The sequence below is a fragment of the Callithrix jacchus genome, chromosome 17 (genome assembly GCF_049354715.1).
Source record: "Callithrix jacchus isolate 240 chromosome 17, calJac240_pri, whole genome shotgun sequence".
NCBI classification, from domain to species: domain Eukaryota; kingdom Metazoa; phylum Chordata; class Mammalia; order Primates; family Cebidae; genus Callithrix; species Callithrix jacchus.
Window position 1 is genome coordinate 23,862,427 of NC_133518.1, and position 16,669 is coordinate 23,879,095.

A 16,669-nucleotide genomic window follows, 5' to 3' on the forward strand; every position below is an offset into this window, starting at 1 on the left:
TTTCCCTCTCCACCCCTCCATCTGGAAACCAGAGGGGTTTGAAATGTAAAGTTCTTTGTCTGGGTTTCCCACATGGCCTAGGTAGAGAAATCCACGTGTGTTCCTTTGTTCAAAAAGTCCCTGACGGCTCTGGGAGGAGGGGGCTCCTTAACTCAAGACTTGTGGACCAAGTAGCCAATCCAGTATTGGAGTCAAAGATCAATCACTCCAGAGGAAGTTTGAAAGAACTACTCTCATTGGGAGAGAACATGAATGGGGAGGGGAATAACTCAAGGGTTAAAATCCCGTGGCTCAGTCCCTATAAGGATCCCTAAGGATCCCTATAAGGATTCTCTCTCTCTCTCTCTCTCTCCTCTCTCTCTCTCCTCTCTCCTCTCTCTCCTCTCTCTCTCTCTCTCCCCCTCACCTCCCTCTCTCCCCCCTCCCTCTCCCCCCTCCCTCTCTCCTCTCTCTCTCTCCCCCATCATAGCCCATTATTCCCATGATAGTCCATTAATTCATTAATCCATTAACCCATTAATCCATAAGTGAATTAATCCAGAGCCCTCATGTCCCAATCACTTCTTAAAGGTCCTCTAATGAAGGGCCTTTAATTGTTTCCTTTCTCTCAATAGTGATAAATTGGAGATTAAATTTCAACATGAATTTTGGAGGGGAAAACATTCAAACCATACCAGTAACTATTATTACTATAAATGTATGTTGTCTTTGAGCTATCACTAGCCACTGCTAAGGCATTAATAATTTATCACACACCCTTTTCTAGCTGCATTGTCAAGGAGAACACAGAGATTAAAGAATATCATTTCAAATGGTGGGATTTCAGGCATCACCTGAAATGGTGGGACCAGAGGCAATCGTCTGTTCACAGCTCTGCTAAAGTATAATTTTCGGCTGTTCCTCAGATGGAATTTTGTGCGCCACTGGGCATATAAGGCAGTATGTTGTACTGTACTCAGAGCCACAGGTAACAGGACGTGTTATTCTGGTGCATCTATTTTACTGGAACGTTTAAGATAAATTATTCATTTGAAGTAGTTTATATCAAAACATACCAATATATCATGCAGTAGAATGTAAATTTTATTCTGATTTTTCATTTTAAATAGGGGAATAAAAATAAATTTAGTTCTTGGGTGTTTGGGAGCTTATGAAATGGACTTGGGGAGAAGAGATAAGAAGATAAATATACCAACTCTTGGATGCACTTCAGAGAAATGTTTGGGAACCCTGATGTATCCAGTCCAATCTAATGCCTCATATGCCTTAGGATTAAAGGAACAGTTCAGGACCACTCAGTGAGATCCAAAACTTAGATTTTCTGGGCACCAATACATTTTTAAATTCATTTTCATTTTCCCTACATTTACTTTCAGTGGACTGACATGGGTTTTATAATTCTAAGCCTACTGGCCACAGGTTATAAACTCAAAAGCTCTCTGAAATCAAAGAAAAAGACATGACTAGAATGGCTGTAGAGTAGCAACAGTGGTGTGTACAAGGTTAATACAATTGTGAAGATGGGCACCATCATATGCAGAACATAACCAACCCCCACTCCCTGACCCACTGTCCATGAATCACTGAGTCTCAACTAAAATGACAGCAACTTTTGATATTTGCCCAACCCTCCACCTCAGAGAGTCTGCAAAGCACTCAATAGCCCAAATTCATTTTCTTTTGCAATGACAAGGTAAATCCTCACACAAAGTGAGGCGTCTCCATAGTAACCATAGATGAATCTGGACATAAGAATGTCTTGGATCTTTTAAACTGAAATGAGAAAAATCTGGCTCACACTGTATAACTTTTAAATAATAAAGATGATAGGTTCAAAAGAGTAAACATAACATTATTCAAATCAATAGTCATTTTACTTCAATCTAGAGGTTTCGCTTTGGTATTTTCACAATCTTCCTGAGAGCTTATCATGTTATTGAACATTCTTATTTTGGATAGAGTTAAAAATGGTTTACAATGACCCACAGGGAGAGGGCAAGACATTTTTCAAGTACTGTTGATATTTTCTTATCATTATACCATGAGTTTCTACTTTTCCCATTCTCATTCCAACTTCTCAAATTTCAAATTTATAAATCAACTTATTTAAACTTGAATGAAAAAAGATCTTTCTAAGATCTAAAGATTTTCAAGATATTTTAGCATAGAAACTGATGATAATCAAGCTTGCAATATCCACATGAAGTCTTTTCCCAAGGAGGTCGTGACGACCCTGAAGGCAATACTGGAAGAGAATAACTATTACTCTTCAAAGATCTTGCAATATGAATTCCAAGATCTTGGAAAGTTTTTATATTTTAGTTTCTTTCTTTACTGGTAAAGAAACTGCAATCCTAGTGAATCTGAAGAATTAATCATATAAATCAAGATAAGTCAAGAAAAGTATCTGGAACTCTTATATCTAAAATACCTAATTAGTTACTATAACAGAAAATTTTTAAAACACCCATAAATCATACTAAATATTGTTAACATGGCTTACCTTTTCCCTACCCTCCATTTTGACACCTCCTTTAAATTTTGAAGCCTGTAAAATAAAATATTCTAATTATTGTCTTGAGACAGAAATTGTCTGTTAAACTCCCATTATTATAAATTACAGAAAGGGCGATTTTCATTAAACAATTCACCTCCTGACTAAATCTCTTATGCTCCTTCTTCTCATTATTTGTGCTATTTTTCCATTTAGTGTAATTTAGCTCTACTTCCTATAACTTCAGTAGCGCTGGAACTCCAATTCCAGAATGAATGTTAAGGACAGACATTCCATCCTCACTCTCAGAAAGCAGCTCCACATATATACAAGTATGAAGATAGACCCTGTACAAAACAAGGGATTTCTTCACTGTCAATATAAATGTGAGCTTGCTTTCCATAATTTCTTTGTAATAAGAAATAATGTTATCAACTCTATATCAGCATTTAGATCACCAAAGAATTGTCAGGTTTGGCCAGAATATCGGGAAAGCATCAAAGCTCCAGATGCAGGGGAAAAGATATTTTCACATGAAATTGGGCAGGAAATGAAGTACTATCAGAAGATTGCTTCTAACTAATTACATTTTTGTGGGCCAGCTTTCATGGAGAATAGATGAGTTAGGCATTATAAGATGTGATGATAAGGGAATACTGAGAAATGGAGGCAACCCAAGATTTTCCACATCTTTTTCTGCTGCCTTGGCAACTTACTGCTATCTCTTCAAAAGCCTAAGGGAGCTGACCCAGCTCCCTTTCTTAGTTGATTGATTGGTATCTCTTTTATTCTCATACTCCACTTTCTCCCCTTTCTCTGGTCACTAGGCAGTCATTCTAACATATTTATTATGTTATCTGTTCATGTTCTCACAAATGGATATTTTTATTTTGTTTACATATGTTTTTCATATTAATTCACAGAAATTAAATTATATTTAGCTTTGTGTTGCATTCTATTTTGTTTTTGTTTTTGTTGTTTTTGAGATGGAATCTCACTCTGTCACCCAGGCTGGAGTGCAGTGGCACGATCTCAGCTCACTGCAACCTCTGCTGCCCTTAGCACGTTTTCCTTCATTTCAACCCTGGTGAATCTAACAATTATGTGCCTTGGGTTCCTCTTCTTGAGGAATATCTTTGTAGTGTTCTCTGTATTTCCGGAACTTAAATGGTGGCCTGGTTTGCTAGGTTGGTGAAGTTCTCCTGGATAATATCCTGAAGAGTGTTTTCCAGCTTGGATTCATCCTCTCTGTAACATTCAGGTACACCTTTCAAATGTAGATTAGGTATTTTCACATAACCCCATATTTCTTGGAGGCTTTGTTCCTTTCTTTTCACTCTTTTTTCTCTATTCTTGCCTTCTCATTTTATTTCACTGAGTTGATCTTCAATCTCTGATATCCTTTCTTCTGCTTGGTCAATTCGGCTGTTGAAACTTGTGTATGCTTCTCAAAGTTCTCGTGCTGAGTTTTTCAATTCCATCAAATCATTTATATTCTTCCCTAAGCTGTTTATTTTAGTTAGCATCTCATCTGACCTTTTTTCTAGGTTCTTAGTTTCTTTGCATTGGGTTAGCACATGTTTGTTTAGCTCTGAGAAGTTTACAACCCACCTTCTGAAGCCTGTTTCTGTAAATTCATCAGATTCATTCTCCATCTATCTTTGATTCCTAGCTGGTGAGGAGTTTGATCCTTTGGAGTAGGAGAGGCATTCTGGTTTTTGGCATTTTTGTCCTTTATGCGCTGGTTTCTTCCCATCTTAGTGGCTTTATTTATCTGTGGTCATTGTAGTTGGTGACTTTCGGATGGTGTCTCTGAGTGGACGTCCTTTTTGTTGATAATGAAGTTATTTCTTTCTGTTTCTTAGTTTTCTTTCAAACAGGCCCCTCTGCTGCAGGACTGCTGGAGGTCCACTCCAGGCCTGCTTGCCTGGGGATCACCCGCAAGGGCTGCAGAACTGTAAGTGTTGCTGCCAGTTTCTTCTTCTGTTATCTTCATCCTAGAAGGGTACCTGCCAGATGTTGGCCTGAGCTCTCCTTTATGAGGTGTCTCTTTGGGAATATAGGTGTTGGGGGATGCTTGAGGTGACAAATCTGTCCCTTATAAGAGCTCAAGTGCTGTGCTGGGAGCTCTGCTGTTCCATGCAGCGCTGTGGGGCAGGTACTTTTAAGTCTGCTGCAGCAGAACTCATAACCGCCTCTTTTCCCAGGTGCTCTGTCCTAGAAAGGTCAGTTTTGTTTATAAGTTCCTGTTGTGCTGCTGCCTTTTTTCACAGATGCCCTGCCCCACACTGAGTAGTCACAGTCTGCCAGCAGGGGCATTGCTGAGCTGCTACAGGCTCTGCCCAGCTGCTGTGTGAACTGCCTTGGTAGTGGCAGACTGCCTCAGTAGTGGTGGTTGCCCTTCCCTCCACTGGGCTGGACTTTCCTGGGTTCAGCTGCACTTGCTGCAAAACTCTCAATCCAGACCATTTCAGACTGCTTGTTTTGTGGGGGTGTTACCCACTGAATCAGGTCACCTGGCTCCCTGCCTCTGCCCCCTCCCTTTCAGTTGAATGGGCATCTCTGTCTCCCAGGCATTCCAGGCACCAGTTGAAATGGCCTCTCAGATTTGTATGAGTTTCTGTGTGCCAACCCAGCACTGGCTAAAACCACCATGCTGAAAACTCCTGGTGCTTTTTGGCCTGGGATTCTCCTGGTCTGTGGGCAGTGAAAATTTGTTTTGAAATGTGGTGGGCACTCACCCTCTGTGTTGTTCTTACTGGGAACTGCACTCTGGAGATGTTCCCATTCGGCCATCTTGGATCCTTCTCCCCCACTTTATCATTTTCTATCGTGTCTATTTGACTCTTCTTTCTTTTCTTCTTTATTATTCTAGCTAGTGGTCTATTTTATTAATTTTTTTTCAAAAAGACAGCTCCTGGGTTTATTTATTTTTTGAAGACTTTTTTGTTTTTATCTCATTCAGTTCCATTCTGATTTTGGTTATTTTTTGTCTTTTGCTAGCTTTGGGGTTTGTTTGCTCTTGGTTTTCCAGTTCTTTTAGTCATGATGTTAGTGTTTATTTGTGTTTGGAGGTGTTTAGTTGATTTGAGATCTTTCTAGCTTTTTGATGAGGAGGTTTGTGCTATGAATTTCTCTCTTAACAATGTGTTAGCTGCATCCCAGAAATTCTGGTACATTGTCTCTTTGTTTTCATTCATTTCAAATATTTATTTGGTTTCTCCCTTAATTTCATTATTTCCCAAAAGAGTCATTCAGGAGCAAGTTGTGTGCTTTTGAGTGAATTTCTTAATCTTGAGTTCTAATTTGACTGTGCTGTGGTCTGAGATACTGTTAATTATTATTTAAGTTATTTTGCATTTGCTGAGGAGTGTTTTACTTCCATTTGTATGATTGATTTTAGAGTAAATGCCATGCGGCACTGAGGAGAATGTACATTCTCTTGTTTTTGGGTGGAGAGTTCTGTAGATATCTATCATATCTATCTACTTGATCAAAAGCTGAGTTCAAGTCCTGAATATGCTTGTTAATTGTCTCAATGATCTGTCTAACATTGAGAGTGGAGTGTTAAATTCTCCCACTATTACTGTGTGGGAGTCTAAGTCTCTTTGTAGGCCTCTAGGAACTTTTTTCATAATCTGGGCTCTCCTGTATTGGGTGCATATATGTTTAAGATAGTTAGCTCTTCTTGTTGAATTGTTCCCTTTACCATTATGTAATGCCCTTGTCTTTTTTTATCTTTGTTAGTTTAAAGTCCGTTTTGTCAGAAACTAGTCCCTGACTTTACCCTGTTGTTCCCCAGCAGATCTTGGTGACCATGACCACTGGGGCATTAATTCTTCCCCAGGAGCACATGACTCTTTCAGCTCTGGGAATGGTCATGTGTCTGAACAGAGCTTTATAACTTTAAAATACTGAGCTGTATGGTATATGGGCCTGCTTTCATACTGCTGAATTAGATAAAGTATCAACAATTTTCAAGAAACACCATGTCAAAGAAACATGTTAAACCAAAAGCACCATGATATAATCAGCAAAATCCAGAGTCTGAAAAGTCTACAGGACAAATAACAAATGAATTGCAAGATGGTGGAAAAACAAGGCTGCAGAAACTATAAATTAGAGAGATTTCAGAAACTATTCAACCAGCTACAATGTGCAGCCTTTGCTTGGATTGGAGTGAGCTGATTTTAAAAGTTATTCATGAAATATTTGGGCTGATTGGAATATGGACCAAAGAATTATTGTTAATTTTTAAATATGTGGTAATTGTATTAAAGTTATATCCCTAAACATAATCTTTACCTTTTAGAAATACTAATGGGTGACATAATATGATCTTTTGGATTTGCTTCAAAAAAATCTAGTAGCAAGGGAGAGGAGGTGGGGACAGAGATGAAACAAGATTGGCCAGGAATTGATATTTGGTAAAGCTGGAACATAAGATGTGAGGGCTTGTGATACTGTTATTTTTAGTTTTACATACATTTTTAAATTTCCACAATTAAACTTTAAAAAATAAAGATTAACTTGAGCACTTAATATGTGCCAGAGTGGTCAAGATCTACTGTCACTGTCTTATGGAATTTAACATCCTTAGCAGATCATTGTTTTATACAAATAGATAAATAATTTCAATTGCACAATCTGAGATTACATCACAGACTTGCTTATCACATGTGAGTAAATAGAGAGGTAGCCAGCAGCATGACAAGCCCGACATGGGTGCATCTTGGCTTGTGCTCCTTGTTTTCTGGTTGTGAAATGTTGGGCAGGTAACTGCACAGTTCTAAGCTTCAGTTTTCTCTTATGAAGCATCTATCTCACAAGTTTGTAGTGAGGATTAAATGAGGCAATATACATAATGTGCTTAGCACTGAGTGTAGCACATAGTAAGTGCTCAACAAATACTAAGTACTGTACTAATATTAGAGGAATGAAGAAAGCGAGGCTTTGGGGAGGACTTCTCTAAGGAAACGACATTTAAGCTAAGGCATTAAAAATGAATAGTAATTATCTTAAGAAGTGGGCAAGAGAAACAGAGAGCACAGGTAAGAAAGCATAACATTTCCAGGGAGGGAGAAAAGACCCTTGTGAGAGTTAGTGAAAGGGCAAAGAGTAAAAGGGCACAAGAGAAGAGGGAGGAGCCACTCACATCAATTACCAGCTTTAGAAGGCCACATCAAAGATTGGAGATGTCACTACATTTCCCAACTCTAAGACACTCCCCCCCACCACCTCATTTCAACAACTCTGAAATCAGGGTACCTGCTACAATCAAAGATGCGATTTAGCAGCATTTTCTTTCCTGGTAGTTCACAAAATAACTGCGTTTCAAAAGATAGAACGCTCTGTTCTATAAAATGCGATATTCTGAGAACAGTGTTAAGACAATAAATTGTGGTTGTTAGGTGGCACAGGGTCAGACTTATGTTCCTAAGAGGCTGTTCTCGCTTCATTGTAGAAGAAAGATTGGAGGGGTACCTCTGGTGATGGTCTTCTTTGGATACAACAGTTTTTCAGGACATTAGATCACTCACAAAATTATTAGAAGAGTGGGAACAGCAGGTTCAAGACTGAACTGCTAGGAAAAACACTCACAGAAAAACTACGCCACAGAACTGGCCTGAAAAGGGAATTACCCCCACTGCCACCACCATACCCTCAAAGCCATTTCTGTGCCAGGAGCCTTACACTGCAATCACTGCCACCCCTAAGAATAGGGAGTCTTGGTCACCACCCTTTCTAGCAACTTGAACTCCTCCTGGATCCAGACTCCTTCAGTTGCCCACTTCTGATCCAGCTGTCGTGAGACAGAGTGAGTAGCTGTAAAGAAAGCGGAAGAAAGTTTTCTGAATTCTGCCTTGCAAATGTGGGACCCATAAACTGAAAAGTCTCCAAACATAGCCAAGAAGGTCCGTGAGTGCTACACAGCCAGGAAGTATGGTGGACATCCAGCAGAAAAGAGCTGTGGAAGACGAAGTCCAGACAGGAGGCTTCTGGTGTGAAATGTGACTGAGCTCTCAGCTGCCAATGACCAGGTGAGGAGGTTGACCTTTTATAACCAAGGTAGTGGGGTGGGAAGCACTCAGGCTGATATGCTTAGGCTGTGCTCCCACTCCAAATCTCATCTTGAATTGTAATACAAATTGTAATCCCCACATATTGGGGGAGAGACCTCATGGGAGGAGATTAGATCGCAGAATAGGGGGGTTCCCCATGCTGTTCTCATGATAGTGAGTGAGTTTCCACAAGATCTGATAGTTTTATAAGGGGCTTTACTGGCTCTGTTCTGCACATCTCTGTCCTGCTACCATGTGAAGAAGGATGTTTTTGCTTCCTCTTCCACCATGATTGTAAGTTTCCTGAGGACTCCACAGCCATGCAGAACTGTGAGTCACTTAAACTTCCTTTTTTTTTTTTTTTCATAAATTACCCAGTCTCAGGCAATTCTTTGTAGCAGCATGAGAATGAACTGATACACAGGCCCTGAGGCAGAGAAGCAGAAACACAGCTCAACAAATACTCATCTCACTAGTTGACAGAACACAGAAAACATATAAGTTTTGACCACATTTTAAAATATAAAGATCCCGCAAATGTTGTGAAATCACAATGATCAAATTAACTTAAAAATCAAGTCAGACTAGAAATAGAAAATACATGGTCACCCTTTGCATATGTAATAGGGTGAAAAGACACACCAGTAGTCACTGACTTTGCTATCCCTATAAATCAGACAAATGACACTGTCTTAGCCTCCCTCTTCTCCTTCCCTCCTTTCTTCTCTCTTTCCCTCCTTCTTTCCTTTTAGCTGAATTTACACTAGACCAGAAAAAAATGAGTATTTTGTGCAAATAAATACAATTCTATACATATTTGAGCAACTTCACCTTTTTGAGCAAAAAATTTTTCACACATTAAATAGGGACATTATTTACATCACAACATTTATATATCAGGATAGTGCATTTGGAAAAGCAATTCTGGATCTAGAATAAGTTTTAATTTAAACATCAGCACTTTGGGAGGCCGAAGCAGGTGGATCACGAGGTCAACAGATCGAGATCATCCTGGTCAACATGGTGAAACCCCGTCCTACTAAAAATACAAAAAATTAGCTGGGCATGGTGGCATGTGCCTGTAATCCCAGCTACTCAGGAGGCTGAGGCAGGAGAATTGCCTGAACCCAGGAGGCAGAGGTTGCGGTGAGCCGAGATTGCGCCATTGCACTCCAGCCTGGGTAACAAGAACGAAACTCCGTCTCAAAAACAAACAAAAAATCACCTTACCAGCTGGGTGACTTTGAGCAAATCATTAAACCTTGCAGAACCTCACTGCCAGTTTTCTCACTTGTCAAACTGTAATAAAACTACTCTGTTTGTTTTGCTGTGAGGATCAGCACGAATGTTTGAAAAGTACTGGGAACATGATAGGCTTTCAGTTCACAGAAGCTACAATTGTTTATAGCCACCATTATTTCTATAATACCTATAAAGATTTAATTTCTTTAAGTAAAAACAGATATAATGCCTGATTTAAAATTTTTCACATTTTGCCATTTTAGTAAAGATTTTGTTACATTAATTTTTATAGCAAATTTCTTCCTTTAACCTCAGATAGCAGCCATAGAAAGAGAAAGCTGTTTAAAGGTCAACCTAAAATGTTGGTCTGATCATAAAACTATTAAATTTTACCTAATTATTATATGCACTTTCAGACTGAATATTTTCACTGTACATATGTATTTATTCAGAGGAAGAAATGTATATCAATTGTAATATGCAAAATCCATCAACTCTTGCAAATTTAGTAATATGAATGTAAGGAAGGAATATTTCTCATCAGCATCACATATCTTGCCTTCTCTCCTGGACCAAGGGAAGAAGCGTCCCTTCTCCAATGGACCCTCTCCACTGACACTGAAGTCCTGCTCTGCTCGCGTCTTTGCCTCCGAAAAGACAACATTCCAACAATTCTCCCGTCCCTTTCCTGCATCTTTAGTTTCTTCTGCACCACCAGATTATTCCCTTGAGCATAAATATGCCTTAATGTCATCTATTTTTAAAGAAGACAACTCTTTCTTGACCCCATGTCCCCATTCAGCTTTTGTCCAACCCTTCATCTCCCCTTTATAGCAAAACTCTAAGGAATTGACTAATCTTCACCTCTGTACCCTCTCCAACCCACTCTGCTCCTCTCTCATCCCCACCATACCCATGAATCAACTCTTACCAAACCAAGCAGTCAATGCTTTGTCCTCATCTAACCTGACCTCTGAAACCATTTTGACCCAGCTACCCACACTCATCTGCCCAAATCACCTTATTCTATTAGCGCCAACGACTTTTCACTCTAGTTTTCCATTTCCAACCCACTTTTTTTCTTCTCTGCTTAGCTGCTAATGATAGCGGCCCAGGGCTAAGTGTTCAGCCCTCTTCACATTTCCAGCTTCCCCTCTCCCACTCATATGCCACCCAGTCACAGTGCTCATCTCAGTCATGATTTTAAATGCTTCTATTCATTGATGACAACCATATTTATTTCTCCAGCTCTGATTTATCTCCTGAGCTCTGGCTTCATAAATATAATTATTGAACTAACATCCACATTTGAATGTCAAAGTTAACATGTCCAAAAAGGAAGTCCAAATTTTTCCTTAGTAATCTCCATCTCTTGATGATGTACATGGGGGTGGAGGAGGGGAAAGGATGTAAGAATACTAGCAGTTTTGCAAAAGACCCTTTAAAAATGTTTAGATTCTGTAGATTATTCAACAACCATTCTATTACAGACACTGAGTGAGTATCAAAAAAGTATGAGATGGAGATTCTACCATCAAGAAGCTCAATATAGTGTATAGCATATAACCGTAGCTTTGGCATATGTTACTTACTAATTGTCTAAACTTGGCAACTTCTTGCCTTCAGTTTCCACACCTGTAACACAGGGAAAATAAAAATAATAATCATACTTTTATCCTATGGTTGCTATGATTGCATGCTCCATTGTCACCTGAAATTCAAAGTGTCCTTCTTTATGTCTGGAAGGAGAGGCTGACCCATAGTATAAATAAATATGGAAATTATGCAGTACTTATGAGTGATACACAAAATAAATTCTGATAAAAAAAGTTCTCCAACAAGAAGTCCAAATTAAGTAATTGCCACATAAATGTCAACCGCATGAGATGCAGTTTTCTCTATTTTCTGCCTACTTCTTTTAACTTATTTCATCTTTGCCTATTGTCATCTCTTTTCTCTCAAGTTTCTTAATTAAAAGAGAGCACCTCCCATTCAGAGACACATTTATTCTTCTTTCCTCCTACACACAAAGGATCTGATACATTAAAAAGCTGAGCCAGCAAAGTATCGGTGTTTCAATGCCAATTATGAAAATTCACAAATAAAGTATATCATTCAGTTTCCTGCATGAATACTTTCCCCCACTCTGATGTCCTGACTGTTGAAATCATTTTTCCTCTCTAAGACAAGCATTAAGTCTTTACAAGTATGTCCTTTTCTTGGGAAACATTAAAGGCAAAGCTGTTTTGCAGAGCAGTAAATACTCCTTGAATCATTTCATACCAGCCTCTCTCAGTATTGGTTGGAAAAGCTCAGTGACGTCATTAAGTCTTTGAAATTTCCTTTAGAAGCTTTTATGAACCAAGCTAATCATCCAACTCTAGGTTCTTCTAAGACTCCTGCCAATCTTTGTTACGACAAGCATTTCATGTATTCTGCTGTTAAGTCATTCACATGTCAATCTTCTCATAAAGGTTTTCTTGGACAGCATACTTTGCTTTAAATTACATAAAATACACATAAATGCTATTCTTCTTTATATGCAAAATATTTACAAATGTATATATTATGAGAAAATTGAACACCACATCAAATCCTGAGATATGTGATTAAAAAGTGCTATTTAAGGATTACAGATGGAGAAACTGTGACCCAGAGACCTCATTAAATCCATAATAGGCCAGGAATGGGGTTCCTTTAAGACCCTTTTTCCTTTTGGTTCTCCTACAGACCTTATTTAACCACGCAGCCTAATCAGCATCCTGAACAAGGAGTAACCTTCTAAATATGTTTGCTTTTTTCCTGAGAAGGAAGAGAGTGTCTTCAAAGGACCTATTTACCTATATTCATTTTTCCAGATATCTTAAAGTAAACACATTCCTCTTTGCCCCTCCCTTGCTTTATTTTTATGAGGACTTTATTGACAAATTAACTTTTCTATTTTTATTCAGATTCTATAAATAATGAATTGCCTTCAAAGATAAATGGAAGAATTAGTTCTTCCATACAATGAAAATCCCACAGCAATATCAATATCATCATATTATAATGCTCCCTTAATTCCAACCTTGATCGAGCACAGAAAGGACAAGTTGTGTCAGGAACTTCCTTGCCAAGACTTGAGAGGGAAGCATTGTACTACCTCTTCTACAGACGGAGAAAGAGACCCAGAGAGGTTGAGTTACCCAACCTCACACAACTAATGGGTGGCAGAGCTAGGATTTAAGAGAGGCTTATCTTATTCCATGTTCATCCTATTTCCCCTTTGCCACTATGAAAGATGAAGTTCTCCTAGAATATCTTCAGGCATTCTATAATCTAAACCAGTGTCATCCAGATCCTCTATTTGTTCAACTTTTGAGCCAACCTCAGAAGTCTATTCACTGCACCTGAAAAACTAAGGCTTAGGCAAGGGTTACCCCAGATTAGGGCTACATTCCTAAATTTTGATATTCTAGGTCTTTCTCCATCAAATATAAGACAGGTCAGGTCAAATCCTGGTGTCAGAGAGGGCAGAACTCCTGGTCAGGGCCAAAAATAACCTAGGCTCAGAAAATAGAAAGTAAAGGAAGCAGAGGATCTGGACCCAGAAATCAGGTTCTCTTCTCAAGTTCCCCATTTACCTTGAGTTGCCTCTGTTCTCTGAATCCCAGCTTCCTAATCTACAGAATAAGACAGATCTTCTGATCATCCAACAACATTACAATAATGATCAAAAGAAGTAACAGAAATTTCCCAAATGTCTCTTAATCTGACAATGAATAAACAAACTGTGGTATACCCATACAATGGAATACTACTCACCAGCAACAATAAACAAATTACTGATGCATATAATAATACAGCTGAATCTCAAAAGCATCATGGTAAGGAAAAAAGTACAGACACAATAGGCTGCAGGATTCCATTTATGCGAAGTTCCATAGCAAGAAAAGCTGGCCAAAGGCAATAGGAATCAGAATAGTGGTTGCATGGGAGAAGAGAAAGGATTGACTGAGAAGGGACATGAGGACACTTTCTGGAAATATTCTGTATCTTAATAGAAGTGTATGTATCTGTCAGGACTGAGGGAATGCACAATTAAGATCTACATATTTCACCATATGTAAATTGTACCTCAATACAAAAGATAATACAAATTTAAAACTTTGGTAAGGAGAAGCACTCTGTACAAACATAAAAATGCCAGAGCTGCTCACTGAAATACTATTAGTCCTCTTTACATCACTGCTTGGTCAGACAGCCTCATATGAGTAACTTGCAGTGACTCCAAAAAATCCACTTAATTGAAGTTGCTTTCTTTTATGATCCAAAGTTTATGCTTGGATCTGACTTAGGGATTCTGAGAAAAGCAAGGAACATACAAATAAAGCAATACTAAGTTTAGAAATAATGACTCATATTCTAATAGCAAAATGGCATATGGGCCATTCTACAGCATGTACTCACTTCCTCTAAATCAGACTCCCTAGATTTCCATAAAAAAGAGGAGTTGCTATTTAAAATTTAGTTCAAGAAAAGCAAGTAGCAATAAAAAGTATAATAGCCATTTGTATTGAGTACACCAGCCCCTTCCAAATATTCTTGTTTCTGCTCACAACAGCCCTCCAAAGCAGAATTATCTCCATTTTGAAGATAAAACCAAGGCTCAGGAACAGCTAAGTTACCTGCCATATGACACCGAATTTCCAAACCTGTATCTGTCTGACCTCATAGCTTTATTCTATCTTGACAGAATGTTTTTATAAAGTACACAATAAATATGTGTTTTTCAGTCTTGATTATTGTTTTAATTCGTTATCCTCACAGTTGTAGGTAATTTTATCTCATTGCACAGCAGTCACTAATAGTAATATCTAACAGTTATTGAGTCCTGAGCAAGAGTCAGACACTTAACATTCAATAACTCCCTAATGCTTTAAACAGCTAAGAAGTAGTCATTATTGCTAGCCTGATTTTGCAAATGAAGAAACTGACCAAGAAATGTAAAGGAAGTTCCCAAGATCATGTATACAGTTTAGCAGAGACAGGATATATGTTCAGTGAACCTGGATTCAAAAGACATGTGACCATGACAAGCATTCCACAGTCTTTTCTCAACGCCAGTGAATGGGTGGCTTACTTCAGATAAACCCAAACTGCAGAGCATTATACAATAAAACTAACTTTTATTTCATAAAAGAGTAAAAGCATTTTCAAATTTCCTAGGAAAGATCTGCAACCTGAGGCTCTTACTAGATTGTAAAACAATGCACTTCTTTTACTTCTGTCTAACTCCTAAGAGATCATCAGTATACCCAGAATAGATGAAAAGACAAGCAAAATGTACAAATCTTTATTAACAAGTATCCTAAGAATGTCACAAGGTCAAGACATAATTCCGTGATGATGGATCAGCTTTAAAATGTCACTCATTTACTGCAGTCATTTACCCCAACACCCCCAAGGGCTGTGTCAGAGTCCCAGAGGAATGGCTACCATGCAATAATGGGAGTAGAAGGAGGAGCAGAGTGGAGGAAAGAGACTGTGAGTTGTGAAAAGAAGAAACCCAGGTGCTGCTGACACTCTCCATCTTCTTACCTCCTAGAGAATTACTGATTTTAGGCTCATGTTCCTATCACAGGGGTCTCAAACTTCAGCATGCATCAGAACCACCTGGATCAGGAGGAGTTCAATCAAGTTCCCAGGTGAGGCTAGTCCTGCTAGCCTGGGGCCCACATGTTAGGAACCACTGCTCCATAATATTAATCCCTACCAAGACTCTGCTTCAGTATCTCCAACCACAAGGGACACTAAAGTGAAATTAACCCTGCCCACTTAACAAAACAGCAAATTACCATTTCATTCACTGACAATGAAGCATGCTGCCAAATGTTAAGTAAACACAGACACAGACACACACACACACACACACACACACACACAGTTTTTAATAATACATTCTAACATGTTTACTTTTGAAATAAAAACAACAAAGTGCTACAAATATTTTTAAAAATTAAAAGCAGGCTCTTTTCATATAACTACCAGAAAGTTCAATTCAGAATTGTGCATGTACAATGTTTATGCTTCATCAGAAGACAACATCTGCAGACCCAGAAGCTAATGTACAGGTTCTGCACAAATGTTGACAGCCTGAGTCTCAGTTGAGCTCATTTAGCTTAACAAGTCTCTAGCTACAGTTCACAGTCAGAAGCAGAGATCAATAAAAGCTCCATAATGTTTTTCCATTAGTCTCCAGGCTTTCTTTGTACAAAATGATAAAGGATGAACAAGGGTCAATAGTGTGATAGACATAACCCATGCCTGTCTGCTCATTAGAGCTCACTACACTTACCAAGTCAGGCAGCACTTTTTTAGGGGGTTTCTGTTTTTCTGAGGTTGTTTTAAGAGAGATTTTTTTTTCCTCCCTTGGTTTGTTACCAGCTCCTTAGTATGAAAAAATCCTTTGAAATCTCTTGGCTTAACCTCTTGCCAGCATATGTTACAAGAACTTTTCCCACAAAGTTCTTAGGAGATGTAAATATGACAACCTTCCAGACAGAGATGAAGACAAACCTTCAAGACCTCTCTCTGTCAGGGTAACATTACCTGGCCATTCTTCATGTGACATGACTGTTGTTTCAAATGAATCCCTTAAAATGATGGGATCTAAAACAGCTTTGAAGGAAGCCAAGACTCAGTAACTAATTAATTTACCACCACAAAAATAAAAGCTCCATGAAGGGAGGAAGTTGGCCTGTGTTTGCCACCTCTATATGCCACAGCCAACATAGCTGGACGTAAGTGCTCAGTAAATGCCCCTGGATAAATTAGTCAATGAGTGAGACTCAATTTGTAGCTATAGTAGCATTTTTGTAACTTTCCAGAA

At 38.7% G+C, this 16,669-nt stretch overlaps 1 protein-coding gene across 6 annotated transcripts in view; it reads right to left on the reverse strand.

Moving 5' to 3' along the window:
- The window catches only part of OTOL1 (otolin 1), a 119,803-nt gene that overhangs the window by 98,370 nt on the left and 4,764 nt on the right, over nucleotides 1-16,669 (reverse strand). For 3 of the 6 annotated variants that reach the window (XM_078353909.1, XM_078353906.1, XM_078353908.1), the window contains 3 exons: nucleotides 11,391-11,433; nucleotides 8,189-8,320; nucleotides 2,504-2,548 (listed from right to left, as the gene is read on the reverse strand). The gene's annotated coding sequence lies outside the window, so the exon portion shown is untranslated. The remainder of the gene's footprint in view (nucleotides 1-2,503; nucleotides 2,549-8,188; nucleotides 8,321-11,390; nucleotides 11,434-16,669) is intronic. The other 3 variants (XM_078353911.1, XM_078353907.1, XM_078353910.1) reach the window with 1 other exon arrangement.